The sequence below is a fragment of the Ascaphus truei genome, chromosome 2 (genome assembly GCF_040206685.1).
Source record: "Ascaphus truei isolate aAscTru1 chromosome 2, aAscTru1.hap1, whole genome shotgun sequence".
In the NCBI taxonomy this organism is placed as follows: Eukaryota; Metazoa; Chordata; class Amphibia; order Anura; family Ascaphidae; genus Ascaphus; species Ascaphus truei.
In genome coordinates, this window is record NC_134484.1 from 154,598,672 (window position 1) to 154,615,558 (window position 16,887).

At 41.2% G+C, this 16,887-nt stretch overlaps 1 protein-coding gene across 1 annotated transcript in view; it reads left to right on the forward strand.

The window, feature by feature from the left end:
- Positions 1-16,887, forward strand: part of DOK6 (docking protein 6) — a 521,007-nt gene that overhangs the window by 47,455 nt on the left and 456,665 nt on the right. The window lies entirely within an intron of this gene.

Below are 16,887 nucleotides of genomic sequence, written 5' to 3' on the forward strand. Positions count from 1 at the left end.
GGTGACAATGGGGAAAGACAGGGTTGCAGACCTGTCTAAGACATGCAAATGAACATACAGGAATATTTACAGTTGCTATATACATACAGAGAGAGAGAGATATATATATCTCTCTCTCTCTCTCTCTCTATATATATATATATATATATATATATATATATATATATATATATATATATATATATATAGAGCAACGGTAAATATTACTGTATGTTCATTTGCATGTCTTATATATACACACACACACATAGACATATATATACATATTTTATATATATATATATATATATATATATATATATATATAGACCATACGATACCGGTTGCAACACGACATCAAGGGACAGCACGCAGGTAAATAAATCAAAAATGTTCTATATTTGATAGAAGACACAAAAACCGACGTTTCGGTCCCCCAGTGGGACCTTTCTCAAGGTGGTGCAGCGTCGGTTTTTGTGTCTTCTATCAAATATAGAACATTTTTGATTTACTTACCTGCGTGCTGTCCCTTGATGTCGTGTTGCAACCGGTATCGTATGGTCTGTTATTGCTTTATGGGATAAGCACCAAAACTTATTTACTTGAATATGGTGTGCCGGCTGTGCATTGGATTCTATATATATATATATATATATATATATACACACACACACAATATATAGTTAATTATATATAGAGAGATATATATATATATAAATATATATCAACATATATATTTATCTAATTATATATATATATATAGATATATATATCTATGTATATATCAAGAGAGACAAACAGAGACAGTCAAAGAGAGAGAGAAAGAGAGAGAGAGAAAAACAGAAAAAGAGACAAAGAGAGAGATGTGTGTGTATGGTTAAATTTAGCTAAGTGTAAGCAGAAATCTGTTCATCATAGCACTGTAGATGATTTCACAGACGTAGTTATTCTAATTAAAAGAGTCAGGTTGTTTTGCACATGTTGATTGCCTAAGCCGAAAGTAAAGTTTTGATTCCTGTGAAAAGAGTATCTTACACAAAAAATTTCAGCCAATTATTGTAACAAATTTCTTGTGGGAGAAAACCTAGGCGTCTAACTGCTAGGTTGTATTATAACCTTGGAACAAACCGCGAAGATAACATGTAACTATTCACACATTCAGCAGACATCCGTATGCGTTCAACTTAGACACTGTACACTTGAAGAGAGAAGAAATGGCAGAAGTTTCAACATTGCACAGCCATCCACGTAAATCATACAAATTTATGATTTATGAAGCAATCGAATCAACGCCAGAGAAAAGGGCAACCGTGGGCAAAATCTATGACTTGATCCAAAAGAAATATCCATACTACCAAGAACCTGACAAACAACGAAATTTGAAAACTTCTGTACGATTCACTTTATCCGCAAATGAATGTTTTGAGCGTGTCCATGATCGGCTAGATCAACGATATGGATGCTGGAATGTTGCGCCATCATTTAAACTTACCATGGAACATGGAACATATCTTCTGTTAAATAGCATATTTTTGCCTAATACCAGTTACACTGAAGCCGCACCAACTGTCGCGTCTGCTGATATACCTGCACCCTCCAATCATCAAGACCAGATGCAAGATGGACATAACTACTATGCTATGTATCCAAACTTATATGGGCAATACCAATGTGGATGTGAAAACAACCAACAACTGTAGTACCTCCGGACGTCTTGTTTGAAGAAGCCACTGCAGATCCATATGACACCCTCATGGAGATGTGTGTGATTCAGGATTCAACAGTTGCCTCAACTATGGATGATACTGTTGTGCCTTCCTGGAGCGAGCAGTTGCAGCCAAATCAGTTTTGACTTCTACAAGAATGGTAAATACAAATTTCGTTATGCCTTTTCTCAAATTATATATGTGTACATTAATAATATACACCATTTGTTAGCCAAATGAGTGTATACAGCTTAACATCGCAGACAGCCTTACATGTAGCGTGCACAAAGACATTATTTCCTATAACAATATACTACATGACGAACCATTAGTACACATTGGTGACGGAGTCCTAAATCATAGATGATTATCGCTTTTAAAGTATCATTTGAACATGTTACACTAACTGTAACACACACACCTCATTGTTTAGCATTCAACATATAAAAACAAAGTGTCGCCCACATATGACGTGGGAACCTGGTCATGTCCCAAGGCGTCCTTAAAAAGGTTACCGATGCAAGCCCCACCCCCAACCATCATGCGCGCATGAAACAGTATTGGCTGTGCCCGTAGCTTATTGTTACGGTCAGTGCAGTGTGTCATGCTCACGCGTCGGTGGGAGGGGTGTTTGCGTGCATTTCACGGTGTCTTAACATGACGTCACACGTATTTTGTTCGCTCATTGGCTGATCGTCCGTTTTTGTCGGGGGCACACGTCCGTTTACAAAGTTTAGATATGTACGTGTGTTGAAGTGAATTTGTTTCGCTTCCATATCATGACTTTCAGCCATGATATGCGTAATGCTAGCAGCACCATGGAGGGACATGTATTGAATGCACAGCATACACATCGTTTTGCGCATGCGCTAAGACTTAGTCCACACATTCGTGACGTGCACGCGCAACAGACGTTGTGCGCACATTATTATGTATTCAGGCACCGGAACAAACATATCAGTAGTAATGCCAGCAACGCCATTTGAAAAATGAGACAGTTCTGTATCTGTAGTTTTATCCTTGCAGTTTAAACATATACGTAACTTATGCGTGAATATCCACAATCATATAGAGATGTGTTAAGCGTTGTCATACTGAGACATAGATAAATGTGCCATCTTTGAACATCATGTGTTTGCTGTATTTCACAGATGTCGAGGATGAATACATGGGACCAATGTATGATTTCAGATGGACCAATCGTTATATTAGATGATTGTGACGACTAGCGAACAACTATTATAATAAATATGTAACAATGCTTTCAATGATTGGTGCGCAGATTAACAATCACTACATAATGTTATCCTATTGTGCAAATATTTACTATGCACTTAATTATCATAATGATGTTGCTAAGCACTGAAGTTAGAACTTATATTGATATTTTGTTCTTTTCTACTAACATTATATGTATTGCCATGTGATATATGCAACCAACATTATCACTCAGCAAACACATTAATCTACTATATATTATAATCTCACGTGTGACTTGTCAAAGAATGTAAATGCTACATAACAACTCGTAGACATTGTATCTGAATGTACACAATAACAATAGGGAGGTGATAGAAACAGTTTAGTCGTGTGAATGTTATATTATCACCTAAATTGTAGTGGTAACCTAACATGCATGAGCTAATGAATGTTAGGTACAGATCAATAAACCATGAACATTTGTGTGTACATTTAATTCACACGAGTAACTATAGTTTAGTGTTATTAGTAAACGTTCAACACATACATAGCTAAGAGAGGCCGATGATAAAAGCAACATTATTATGTTGGTTTATATTATTTCTGTTAGAAATACATGCATCATACAAAAAATACAACACACACACACACTATGTTGCTGAAATGTGTGTGTATGCAAATGTCCACTTCATTTATGTTCATATGTTGACAGTAGTTATAAAGGATCATGATCATTATGAATAACTAACGTGAATGAAATAAAACTTTGATTAACTACATTGTCATTGTGTTGAATGATTTAGGAAAAGTAGAGAATACAAAGAACTATACTTTGGAATGGTGTTAACATTTTGACAAATGTTAGATGAACGTCAAATCAACACACATCTTTGACTTATACATACACATGTGACAATGTAGTAATCAACATGAAGATGAAGTGAGAGAAGAACTAACCACATACATTGCAATGTTAATGATGTTTAACACATTTGGGTCTTTTCATACAAACATGCATTGAGTGTTAACAGCGCTCATGTGCATGAATGTATGTTGTTAGGTTGCCAAAATTACATGTTATGTAATGTACGTAATGATTTGAAAACACAATGCACAATAACCACCAAGTGTAGATAAACGCACGGACACAATACAGAAACGACATGTTTCAATTGTCACATCTTTTTCATTACGTTATGTTTATACATCCTGTAACTACTGTATATCTGTATCGAGGTTAGCACGTCTTATGACAGATGTGAATTAAAATACATACCATGAGCAGTCCTTGGAGTGATATACCTTGAAAAAGAAAACATGAATGAATATAAATCATTGTCATGACATGTTCATTAAGGTAAGCAACACACAGAAGTGACAATTTTGTATGTGATATGAAACATTATCTATAATACGTCAAATATGATCTTAAATACACAATAGTCTACACATCATTGTGACACACATGTCACACTCCAAAAGAAAAATTGTATGTAACCATACTGCACTAGCTATTGGCTATCGACATAGTAGGTTTATTGTGTATGCATAACCAATAATAGCATGTACAGAAAATATAGATTTAGTACACATTATTTCCTCACGTACACACAACACCTTTTAGTGGTAAGAAGTATAATACAACCTGTTGATGAATGACATACCGGTGCCACATGCAATTGTCCACACAGCAAAGAAGAGAAAGGTGTGAGAACCATATTGATCTGTTTCCTAAGTGAATGGTATTTGGACACATGTATTTATCATTACAATGAATTAATACATCTATGTAGTACTATGAACATATATGTATTTGCTGACATGAAAAATAGGTGTTTATGACATTCAGACGTGTCTCCACACTACTGGCTGTTTGCTCAATGTCAGCTGGTAAATGTACGGGATGCTCCTCCTCCAAGGCCTGACGCATTTCGGTTTCTAAATTATTGCGGAGTGCCAGATTGTGCAAAATGCAACATGCAATTATAATATCTGACATTTATATTGAAGTGCCCCACCAGTTCTATCTAAACACCTAAATCGTGTCTTGAGAAGCCCAAATGTTCTCTCTATGACGGATCGTGTAGATATATGTGCCACGTTATACCTTTCCTCTGCTTCACATTGAGGGTTTGCCACCGGGGTCAACAGCCACGGCCTAATTCCGTATCCTGAGTCACCTATAATCCATTGTGCACAAATATGATACAATTTGTGTTAACATTATTACATTCAACAGTTCATAGAAAAACTAGAGTTGTTTGTTAACACATCATAATATGTACTCACCCACCAGCCAACCAGGTCCAAAATAGCCTTCTTCGAAAGCATGGAAAACTGATGAGTTTCTCAGGATAGAGGAATCGTGACTGGAACCAGGGAATTTGGCTACCACATGCATAATCTTCATCGTGGCATCGCATACCACCTGTACATTCAGTGAATGGTAGTGCTTACAGTTGCGGTAAGCATGCTCACTCTGACTAGGCGGGATCAAACCAACATGGGTGCAATGTATTGCACCCACCACACATGGTATCCCGGCTATGGTATAAAAGCCATTCCTGACTTCCAGCCACTCTGTCGCCTCTGTAGGAAAATGAATATAATTCCTAGCGCGTCTATTGAGTGCATAGAGAAACTGGGTAAAGGCCCGCGAGAATGTAGATTGCGAGACCCCACCCACTATGCCCACAGTTGTCTGGAATGACGCGGAAGCAAGATAATGTAATGAGCACAGCATTTTAACAAGCCCTGGGACTGCACGACCTCTGGCTGTCACAAAATCTAAATCTTCATAAAGAGCTAAGATTGCTGCAGAACTCAAACGATAGCGACTTATAATCTCCTCACTCATCCCATCTAACATGGTTCTCTCCCTGTACAAACTAGGACGAGGCACAACTTCTCTCCTCTCTCTTCTCCGCTCATCTCCTTGCCCTCTCCCTCGACCTCTCCCTCTCCGCGTCCCTGTCTCTGTCCCTGTCTCTGTCCCTGTTTCTGTCCCTTCCTTGGCCTGTGACATCCTCTCCATCAGCAAGCCTCTCCTCCAATAGAATCTTCTTCCGTCTCATAAACATTTGCATCATTTTCAGGTCTGTAGCTGTCAATGCGCAGGTAATTGGCCTCCTTTAAATACCTATGTGATGATGTCAGGTGACTTGATGAAGTGAATAACAAAAAAGTTGGAGCGCAGAGAGAAAATGGTGGTGTTAGACAAAATCACTTTAATGGGTAAAATAACTTTTAAAAACTTACAATCAGTATAGCTGCATCGCCCATGGGGTTCCCAAGCCTGTCCTCACTAACACTGCCTCCCTCGGTAGTGCCCTACTGCGAGTCGCTGCCCTGCTACAACCCGGAAGTGGAAGTCCAATGCTGGGCTCTCTCGTGAGATCGCTATTCGGGAAGTGCTGGCTCTGGCTGGATATTAGAAATGAACCCCTGTAGGCTACAGGTACCACTCTCCAAGACCGAGTGTGTACCCTATATTCTATGCAACCCCTCAACGCGTTTCGCGCGATCTTGCGCTTCGTCAGGAGGTAGTATACATCTCAGGGGGCTGCCTTATATAGGCCACCACTCCCCTAATCGTGCTAAATCTCTTACACTTGTGCATACTTGTTACAATGAATAATTAATGATCCTGTGATTAGACAAATACTCTCAACATGACATACATAAAAACAATTCACTATTATCTTATACATTAAATTTAAAACCTTTCCCCCTAAAACATACTTTCAAATTACTGTAAAAATTCCTTAAAATACTCCCTAACTTGTACTTAGATCCTTAGATCATTCATCTGCTAGTCAGCATATTGGAATTGCCTACTCTAATAAAACTTAATCTAGTTGCAGATCACTTAAGAAGTTTTATTTTACAGTTTATATATAAAATATCTATATCCTCTTTCACCTATTAGAAATTAATTAAAAAGTACCAACTAGAATTTAAAAACTGTTCAATTTAAAACCCTTATTTTACTTGTTATAAAATTAGAATCCATATAGCTATCTCAGGAAGGGATTTAACTCTATCATTTCATTCAGACCATCAGGCATTTTACTTTTAAGTGTGTATATCCAAAATTGTTCGCGTTGGAGTAACTTAAGATCTCTATTCCCTTTTCTAATGTCTTTTTGGACTATCTCTAAACCTCTAAACCTTAGACCTTCAGGTAACCCATTGTGGTAATGTAAGAAGTGCAGGGACAAATTGTGTACTTTTTTGCCATTTTCCACATTACGTTTGGCGTTTCTAAAACCGTTAACATGTTCGCCAATTCGCACTTTAAGTGGTCTTATAGTTTTTCCAACGTAACATTTGTTGCATGGACATGTGATAATGTAAACTATAAAATTTGTTTGGCATGTAATAAAATCTTTAATTTTATATTCTGACCCTGTTTGTTGATTCACAAAGACCTTCTCAGTGGACATGTATTGGCACATTACGCATTTCCCACATTTGAAATTACCCAAAGGTTTAGTCAAAAAGTGTGTTTGCTTTAAAGCTTTAGATCCCTTTAAAAAACTAGGGGCCAAAATATTTTTCAAATTTTGTGCCTTCCTAAAAATAACCTTTGGTTTAATCCTTAAGTTGTTTTACCTAAAATGGGATCCATTTGTAAGACCTCCCAATGTTTATTCACCAAGTGTCTAATTTTGGATTCCTGTTTACAAAAGTCTGTTATAAACATAGGTGTTGTGTCATTACTATCGGATCTCACTTTTCTTTGCGGTGCTAGTAATGTGTTTCTGGGTCTATTTTCACTTTTGATAAAGGATTTCTGTATTAGATCTTTATCATAACCTTTCTCTATAAAGCGCTGTCGTAAAATGTTAGATTGTTCATTGAAATCCTTAGGTTCTGAACAATTTCGTTTCACCCGCAAAAATTGCCCATATGGTATGTTATTGAGCCAATTTGCAGAGTGATTGCTGCTAAAGTCTAGATAGGAGTTAGCATCCACCTTCTTAATTGATGAAGTGCAAGGTGTTACATTAACATATCCAAGTACTTAACTCCAAACGGGTATCCAGAACGAATTAAACGGATTATTTATGAGTGTTCACCAGGCAATCATGATATTTGACAATGATGTAACGTTAAGCTTTGTACAAGAATTTATTCGCAAGTATTTATGGAATGTGTAATGCAGGTACCACTTCTGAACGCAACAGTCAGTCATCTCATTAGGATACAACCATGACATTGACGTTGAAAAAGTACGTTGCAACATGTCTAATTTGGCATGTTATTGTCACATGTTCACATGAACTAATTCTAATGTGCATATGCATAATTTAATGCCATCAGGATACTTGCTATTGATTATGTTTCAATCGTGTAAAAATGAGTAACTATTATAGATGTGTGTATAACTTAGCATGAAGTGATTCTAATGCATCGTGTACAATGTAAACATGCAATGTTATTGAATGTCCAATTGCGGACGTCATCAAAAGAGGGAGGTCACAAAGTACATGTAAACATGAAAACAAACAGCTACATTTACATTTGATCATGCGTTACACATTCAAAGCATTCTCTAATATATACCAAGATTAGTATACGCTGGATCTGTTAGATGTGTTAAATTTGTTACATCATATAATAAATTGAAGCACACTTAAGTAACATGTTTCATATTATGTGACCTCTTCCTTTAAGAGTTTACTATAGGAGTTTCCCTTGACACATCATAACCTTAAGACTAATGTGACACGCAAATCACATAACATTGAAAAGTACAATGTTGTGCCAATAATAAACGTAAGCGTTGACACGATGAAGTGATTGACATCGACACTGTAATGCCAAGCACATTTTTATTATGAGCAATAGAACGTAAACACTCCTATAATGTTATAAGTCCCCGCTCCATTGACTCCATTGATGTAGACATGAGCTATTTTTTCTAAGTGCCGTCCCGGCAACCTTGCCGATCCTTCTCCCCTCCAACTTGCCAACTTTAGTTGGCGGGACCAATTGCCCGATGAAATCTCCATTTTTGAGTGCCGATCAGCACCGATAAGCTCCGGGGCTACTAGAATACAGCCGATTTCAAAAAGTGCCGATAAGTGCCGATAAGTGAGTTATCGGCAGCCGCATGCCGATAAATGTTTATCGGGAAGAAAAAATGCAGATTTTGAGCACTTATCGGCGCTTACTGAATCTCAAATCCAATTTTGGCGGGAAAATGCCGATAAAAGCCTTATCGGCGCTTACTGCATGAGGCCCACTGTCGTGATTGCAAAAGTTGTATTTAAAGTTTAGGCGATGTCGCTGGCTACAAGGCCAGTAACGTCAGAAAAGGGAGAGGGCAAAGGGAAAGGAGAAGCTCCTGATTGGCCACAATGGGAGACAGTCGCCGAAAAAAATCATATATCAGTGACTTCCAGATTTTCGGTAGCACTGTTGCTCCGTTGCTTTGTCGCCGTCGCGTGCACTATAAGCGCCGACGATGGTGACAATGCATTTGTTTTGACGCGACGGTCGCGTAGCCGGCACTATAAGCGCAGCCTTAGGAGAGACCCATAAGGGTAAGAGTACTTATGAGATAAAAGTAAGGCCTTAAATTTTCACTGCTCCTACTGTATGTTGGGCTATATGTATATCTGTAACAGGGGATAATGCAGCCAGTGGCAGACAACTCTCATATGTCCTGGAACAAACTGCCCCTAGAGTTTAGCGAAAAAATCATATTCATATAGACATAAGCAAGAGAACAGGAGAATAATCCATAGAGAAAAATACAATGTTGGAAAAAAAACAGAGCACAACGGAAAAACCATACAATGGTTAATATATGTTTTAAACTTTTAAGAATCTCTACTTTCTGGCTAATTGGTAAAAAAAACAGTAGAGACGGCAGTACACTTTTTAACATGAAATAATTGGTTTCAAACAAATACACATATCGTCGGCAAGGTGAGCATTCACTAGGTCTTGTTTTATTACTTGTTCTTGTTATTACTTGTAGTAAAAATAATTATTTATGGATATATAATTTATAAAATTCTATAGGGCTTTGGAGGTTTTCATTGTATTTACTGCAGGTAAACATTAGAATTTTAATTGACTTTTAGTGTATGTAATGGCCTAGTTACAAGTGCTTTCTAGATAATCTGTACAGTGAACAGTGTGACTCACACACTACAGGAAATCAATGCAACACTTGCAGTGGATGCTATCAAACTGTTCAGAGGAAAGTAATAGTTATGTCACAAGAAAGGGACATTGCCTTCAAGGTGTTACCCAATATATGATTACTAGAGTAAATCTACAGTAATGAACAGCCCATATGCAGCAAAGTCCATATTATCATATTTAAAAGTGCTTAAAAGAAAGCATTAGAAGGGCTGTCTCCAGGATGTACGTGTCAAAAAGTAGTAAGAATAAGGACTCCGTATTCAGCAGAGGAGTGCAAACTTCAATAAACTTACAGTACATCGCCTATGTTTTGTTCAAACTTTACAACATTTTGAACATTTCCATAAAAATGTGTGTGACCTTTTTAGCCCCAAAAGATGGAGAGAGACTAATATAATAGAGTTCCCATTGACTTATATACCTCTCAAAATATGTATCTATACCTGTGAGCACCCTCGCATATACAGAAAGTCTATTTGCATATTTAAACTAACTTACTTTCATATTAAAATCAACTTATTCACCAGGATATCATCAGTGTGTTCACATGTATCTGTTCAGGGGGCTCTAGATGAGATTTTTAGGTATATATATATATATATATATATATATATATATATATATATATATATATATATATATATATATATAGCCCTGGTAGGTTTGGGCTATTATTCTGTCCTCCTTCTGTGCAATAATCCCTGGTAAGGGCAGGTTTGCCAGGAGTTAAGATGGGTTCTCCACACTCATGGCAGATCAGTGAGGCAGAGAAAGCAGTGCAGTCAGGCCTGAGTCGAATAAGGGACAGGGGGGTGTCTTGTTGTATCTGTCTTAATGATCTGCATTTCCTGTATTGAGTCAGTTGCTCCTACCCTGAGAGGAGCTGAGTCTTACCTAACCGAGCTGTCAGGGACCTGGCAGGCTTGAGGCCCTCCCTCTGGGAGAGGCTGGTAGACTGTTCCCACTACTCTGATAGGGGGTAGTGGAAGAGCTAGGCCTGCTTCCAGGGCCCTGACTGGAAGTGAATGGCCAGGGTCATCCTGAGGGAGAACTCCTGAGAAGTACTGCTGTGACTGTGTATGCTGTACAGTGTGCTGCAGAGGAAATAAAGTGTTCCTGATTATAAAGAAGCGGTTGTGAGACTGGAATCTCTCATCCCTGAGTGGGACGTTCTATTCCAGGGATTCCACCCCATATCCTGGGGCCTGCAATAGATGGAGGCACTGTCACCGTGAGTACGTACTGGGTATGTCCCCAGAAGCCTGTCCTGACCTTCCCCATAATACCATCAAGCGGGAGACTCAGGAGTCCTGTAAGCCAGCAGGTGCGTCACACTATTATGCCTTGTAACCAGAGTAGCATTTTCCCTAGGAGACCCTATTTGCGATTGGGTGGGGGAATACCCGTTACAATTGGTGGCACTGCGGAGATAATCAGGACAGGCTTTCAGTGATGCAAAACAGAAAGATTGAAAGTATGCTACCAGAACAAGTGCTGCTGAAAGGGGGAAGTCTAGGGGTAGTCAGGAGAACAAAAAACCTCGCAAAGCACGCCCTAGACTGCCCTAGAGGGTGAATAGGTCTGGAGACAAGGCTATTGTTGTTCTAGTCAAACCTGAGGCGGGTAGTCAGGATGCCTAGGGGGTGGCCTGGTTAATGCAGTTAAGAGGGACCCCTGGATAGGATCCACGATACTGGCAGCCAAGAGGGGGAGACACGAATACTGCACAGGGAAGAGCCCAGAGTACTACTAGCCAGTAGCCAGACTATGAACCGCAGAGCACGTGTATGGACTGTCATCGTGTGCAGTATACAAAGAAAGAGTTTTGCTTAGCCTGGGGTATGCCGAGTTTACCACTTGCCAGAGGCTACATGTATTGCAGTGTTCACAAGAGAGCGAGTTCCCTGCCAAACAGTGAGGGTTGCGCTACAGTGAAAATTGTGGGTTCACCTAAGATGGCGGCTGCTATATGCGATAGTGCACCGCGTGGTGCGAAGAAGCTAAAATGGCGGTTCCTGCCGAGTTTGGATGGCGCACGTGCTGCGTGCAAAAAGACTGTGAGCAGAGTATTTGCAGAGATTTGGCCAAGTCTGGCGTGAAAGCTAGAGCCCCGCCTATGTGCAGGAAGTGGCGCGAAAGCAGGAGCCACGGCCCCCTGCCCTGTGACTGGCTCAGCGAAGAGTCCACATCATGAGGTAACACCCAGTCACCCTCCTCTAATCTCCACCAGAGGGAGGGGGCACAATGAGAGACAATCCCAGAGCTTTACCCAAACTGAAGGAGAAGCTGGATGCGAGCTGCCGCAACCTCAGACTGATGGAACATGGCGGGCCAGAGTAGTGGGTTACCCCTTTCTTTTGTGCCCGTGTATACATAAAGTAAGAGCAGGCGATATGGACTTTGCCTATTACTCGCTGCCAGAAGGTTTCCTAGATGTACTCACTGATGGGATCACCAGCTTGCGGTGTTTGGGCCCTGACTGTGCATGCCTGGGAGAAGACCTTGTTTGGTGGGCTATTTTCTTTGTGAATGGGGCAAGTCATCTTATGTCTAGCCCGCTAATGCCTACCATTGGGGTTTACCAAGCCCCGGCGACTGAGACAAGGCCCGAGCCGGTTCCAGAGACCGCAACCCAAATGCTACCGGGTGAGGTGATCGAACCTGACGAGGCCAGAGCGGGTCCTGTGGTGTGAGCAAAGCCTGATGACCCAGCGGTTATGCTATGCGATATTGGCCATGTCGATGATACCCTTGCGGAGGGCCCGTGCGCCCCAACAAACGTTCCAGGAGGTCCATGCACTTCGGTTCCAGAAGCGGAACTCACGATGGTGGAACCCAAGAAAGAGACAGTGACTGCCCAGGGAGGATGGGGATCGCTATCCCTGGTGGCGCAGAGGCGGGACCGCTTCGTGCCAATTGCCGCCAGTGACTGCGAGATGCCCCAATGTCATTCCCCTGCGGAGATGTCCCTACCTGCCTCGTCGGACAACAAGCGTGATAGCAGTTCAGCGGGCGGACCCCTACAGCGGTGCTACAAGAAGAGAGCCACTTACCTGTGATGTGGAGCAGGTGAGCCCAGATGTCTCCCGACAGCAGGCGCTGGTGCGCCCGGAGCTGCGTAGCAGTCCCATGGCCGTGGTGACTCCCAGTGTGTCGGAGGAGTCCGGAGACGAGGCTCATCCCAGCGCCTACTTCCACATGAAGGACAGCGTCGAGCTCCCCGTACCCCGTCTTGCGGATGATGTACTTCCTGTGCGGGACCTGACACAAGATGACGCGACCTCGCGAGAGGATGACGTCACTTACAAGGCGACCTCCGGAGCGGACTGGGACTGTTCTGTGACTGCTCCGGTGAGTAGCGCCCTCTCCAGGCGAGAAATGGACCACTACATTTACAGGGTGGTAGACCGAGGGAAACGCTGGCCTGTCGTGGCTGCGTCCAAGCAGCCAACGTCCCCTGCGGTAGGCCATGGCCTTGCTGAAGCCAAGGACTTTGCCCCGGACACTGTTGCTTCCTATGCCACAGTCTCTGGCCCCATTACCCCTGCCATTGCCCCTGTCCCTGTCCCATCTGGTTCGGATTCCAGATACAGTCACCACGGGTCACTGGGTGAACAGGGGGTCCCCAAGCCATTCACTGATTACAAGGACTGGGTAGGTTTGGTTCAGGACTCTGGGGATTTGGGTAATGATGTTGTTCATATTGTGCCTGTTGCTCGGGTAAAACCCTATGTGCCTCCAGTGTCTGACAGAGTTGTCAGAAATCACCAAAAGTCATTACTTTATTTTCACCACTCAGTAGAGGGGGGGATTGAGTTTGAAATGGGTTCCACTGATGAGGACAGGGGATATAGTTCTGATGATGAGGAAAGATCAGACGAGGAAAATTGGGATACTAATAGCTCCCTAGAGAATTTGTATTATGAAGAACGGGTGCCTTACATCTCCAGGAGATGCATTGAGAAAGTGTATGGGCATGATCCTCTCTGACCATTAGCACCCATGTCTAAATTATGGGATGATTGTAGGTGTCCAGTATGCCACCCAGAGTGTTATGGTACTTCTGCTCCAAACCCAGTGGACCATGCTGTGCGCAGGCCACCCTAAAAGGGTATAGCTAGTACAAGTGAATACATATCCTGAGGGTAGTAAAGGAACCTGATCCCAGGTATTACTGTTAGTAGCGGATTCTCCACGTTGGGAGTAATCCTAGTTCTTTTGTGTCACCATCTAAGGATGGGGTATAACCTGCAAATGTAATAACACTGTATTATGGTGAATAATATGTCATGTTATTTTGTTTTGTACAGGTTGTTCGCCTGCAGGATGTACCCACAAATTTAGGTCCAAGTGGGGACCATTGGATTCCACCAAAGGGAGAGTATAGCCCTGGTAGGTTTGAGCTATTATTCTGTCCTCCTTCTGTGCAATAATCCCTGGTAAGGGCAGGTTTGCCAGGAGTTAAGATGGGTTCTCCACACTCATGGCAGATCAGTGAGGTAGAGAAAGCAGTGCAGTCAGGCCTGAGTCGAATAAGGGACAGGGGGGTGTCTTGTTGTATCTGTCTTAATGATCTGCATTTCCTGTAGTGAGTCAGTTGCTCCTACCCTGAGAGAAGCTGAGTCTTACCTAACCGAGCTGTCAGGGACCTGGCAGGCTTGAGGCCCTCCCTCTGGGAGAGGCTGGTAGACTGTTCCCACTACTCTGATAGGGGGTAGTGGAAGAGCTAGGCCTGCTTCCAGGGCCCTGACTGGGAGTGAAAGGCCAAGTTCATCCTGAGGGAGAACTCCTGAGAAGTACTGCAGTGACTATGTATGCTGTACAGTGTGCTGCAGAGGAAATAAAGTGTTCCTGATTATAAAGAAGCAGTTGTGAGACTGGAATCTCTCATCCCTGAGTGGAACGTTCTATTCCAGGGATTCCACCCCATATCCTGGGGCCTGCAATAGATGGAGGCACTGTCACCGTGAGTACGTACTGGGTATGTCCCCAGAAGCCTGTCCTGACCTTCCCCATAATACCATCAAGCGGGAGACTCAGGAGTCCTGTAAGCCAGCAGGTGTGCCACACTATTATGCCTTGTAACCAGAGTAGCATTTCCCCTAGGAGACCCTATATGCGATTGGGTGGGGGAATACCCGTTACATATATATATAAATAAAAATCAAAAATGAAAGGACGAAATGGCTAACGAAATGCTTTTATTTGTGAGAGCTTTCGAGATACACTGATCTCTTCTTCCGGCAATGGTACATTGAATAAAGCAGGCAAGGTTAAAGTTAAAAACAGTGCATATACTGTAGCAATGTTATCTGTGACTGAAACCTAACAACTCCCCCCCCCACCCCTGTGTAGTATGCGATTTATGACTTGAGGTGTTAAATAGTCCCTGAATGTTAGTGATGTAAGAGTATGTGTGTACAGGCAGTCCTCGTTTTACAACGCTTCGCTTTACAACGAATGGCTTATCCAACGCTATGCAATGCATACCTATATTCATTTTTACAACGCCAAAATGGCTTATCCAACGCTCTTAAGACGCTTTGCAACGTTGTGTATGTGTGTATATATATACACATTCACATAAACAACGTTGCAAAGCGTCGTAAGAGCGTATATATATAATATTATATTATACTATATAATATTATATTATACTATATAATATATTATTTATTATGTTAAATTAAATATATAACACAGTATATACACTATATAATTTATGTGTGTGCTGCATATCTTATTGCCTGCATAAAATATTTGGTGTATTTTAGTGTTAAAAATGCCTTCAGGAACGGAACCTTTCATTTAAACAGTGTTCCTATGGGAAAACGTGTTTCGCTTTACAACGTTTCGCTTTACAACGCCATTTTGAGTAACGCATTGTGTCGGATAACCGAGGACTGCCTGTATGTGCGTATGTATGTAAATATAAATTGGTAACGAGCCCGCAGTTTATACGGCGCTTTATAAAAGATGTGTGTGGAGTGGGAGTGTATATCAATGGTGTGGGTAGGTGTGGAAATGTAAGAGGCGTTACTAAAAGTGTGTGTAGATACTATGTGGTCCCTATTGGTATATAGGGATGGAATTACATAGAGTATTTGTATGTGTAAGTGACAGCTGTGTTTGTATATATATATATGTATATATATATATATATATATATATATATATATATATATATATATATACTTAGTTAAGTTATGGTGTGTAAAAAAAGTGACAAAAACCCTCCACAGCAAACCATATAGCAAATGGAATATTTGCTATATGCATATAGCATACAGGAATATTTCCATTTGATATATATATAGCACAGTATGTATGGACATGGCCTTAAGCACTCATGGGAAGAGAATTCTCTCATGTCAGTAGTGATTCAGAAAATTTCGGTCTCGATTTAGGCCATCGCTAAGTGTCCCGAACAGTTGCATAAATTTGTATTCATGCATCCGTCTCTCTTTCGGTGTTCTAAGATTACCTTTGAGTATGGCCACCTTCAGATCGTTCATCTTGTTGCCAAAGAAATGTTCGCCGACAGGACTATTTCCTCTTCCGCGTGTGATGCTGTGGTGATGCAAATTCATTCTCTTGTTTAGCCCATGTCCCGTCTCACCTATGTAGTAGTAGCCCCCTGGGCATTTCATGCACATGATGAGGTACACGACATTGCTGGAAGAACAGGTGAAAATTCCTCTGATTTTTTACTCCAGATTCCTGTATGATATTTGTATTGTGTCCGCTGTGCGGAGCATTGCGCAGGTTTTGCATCTTGCTTCATGGCATGGTCTTGTCCCGCATTCAGTTGTACTGTTGAATACTTTACTCCTCACCATCA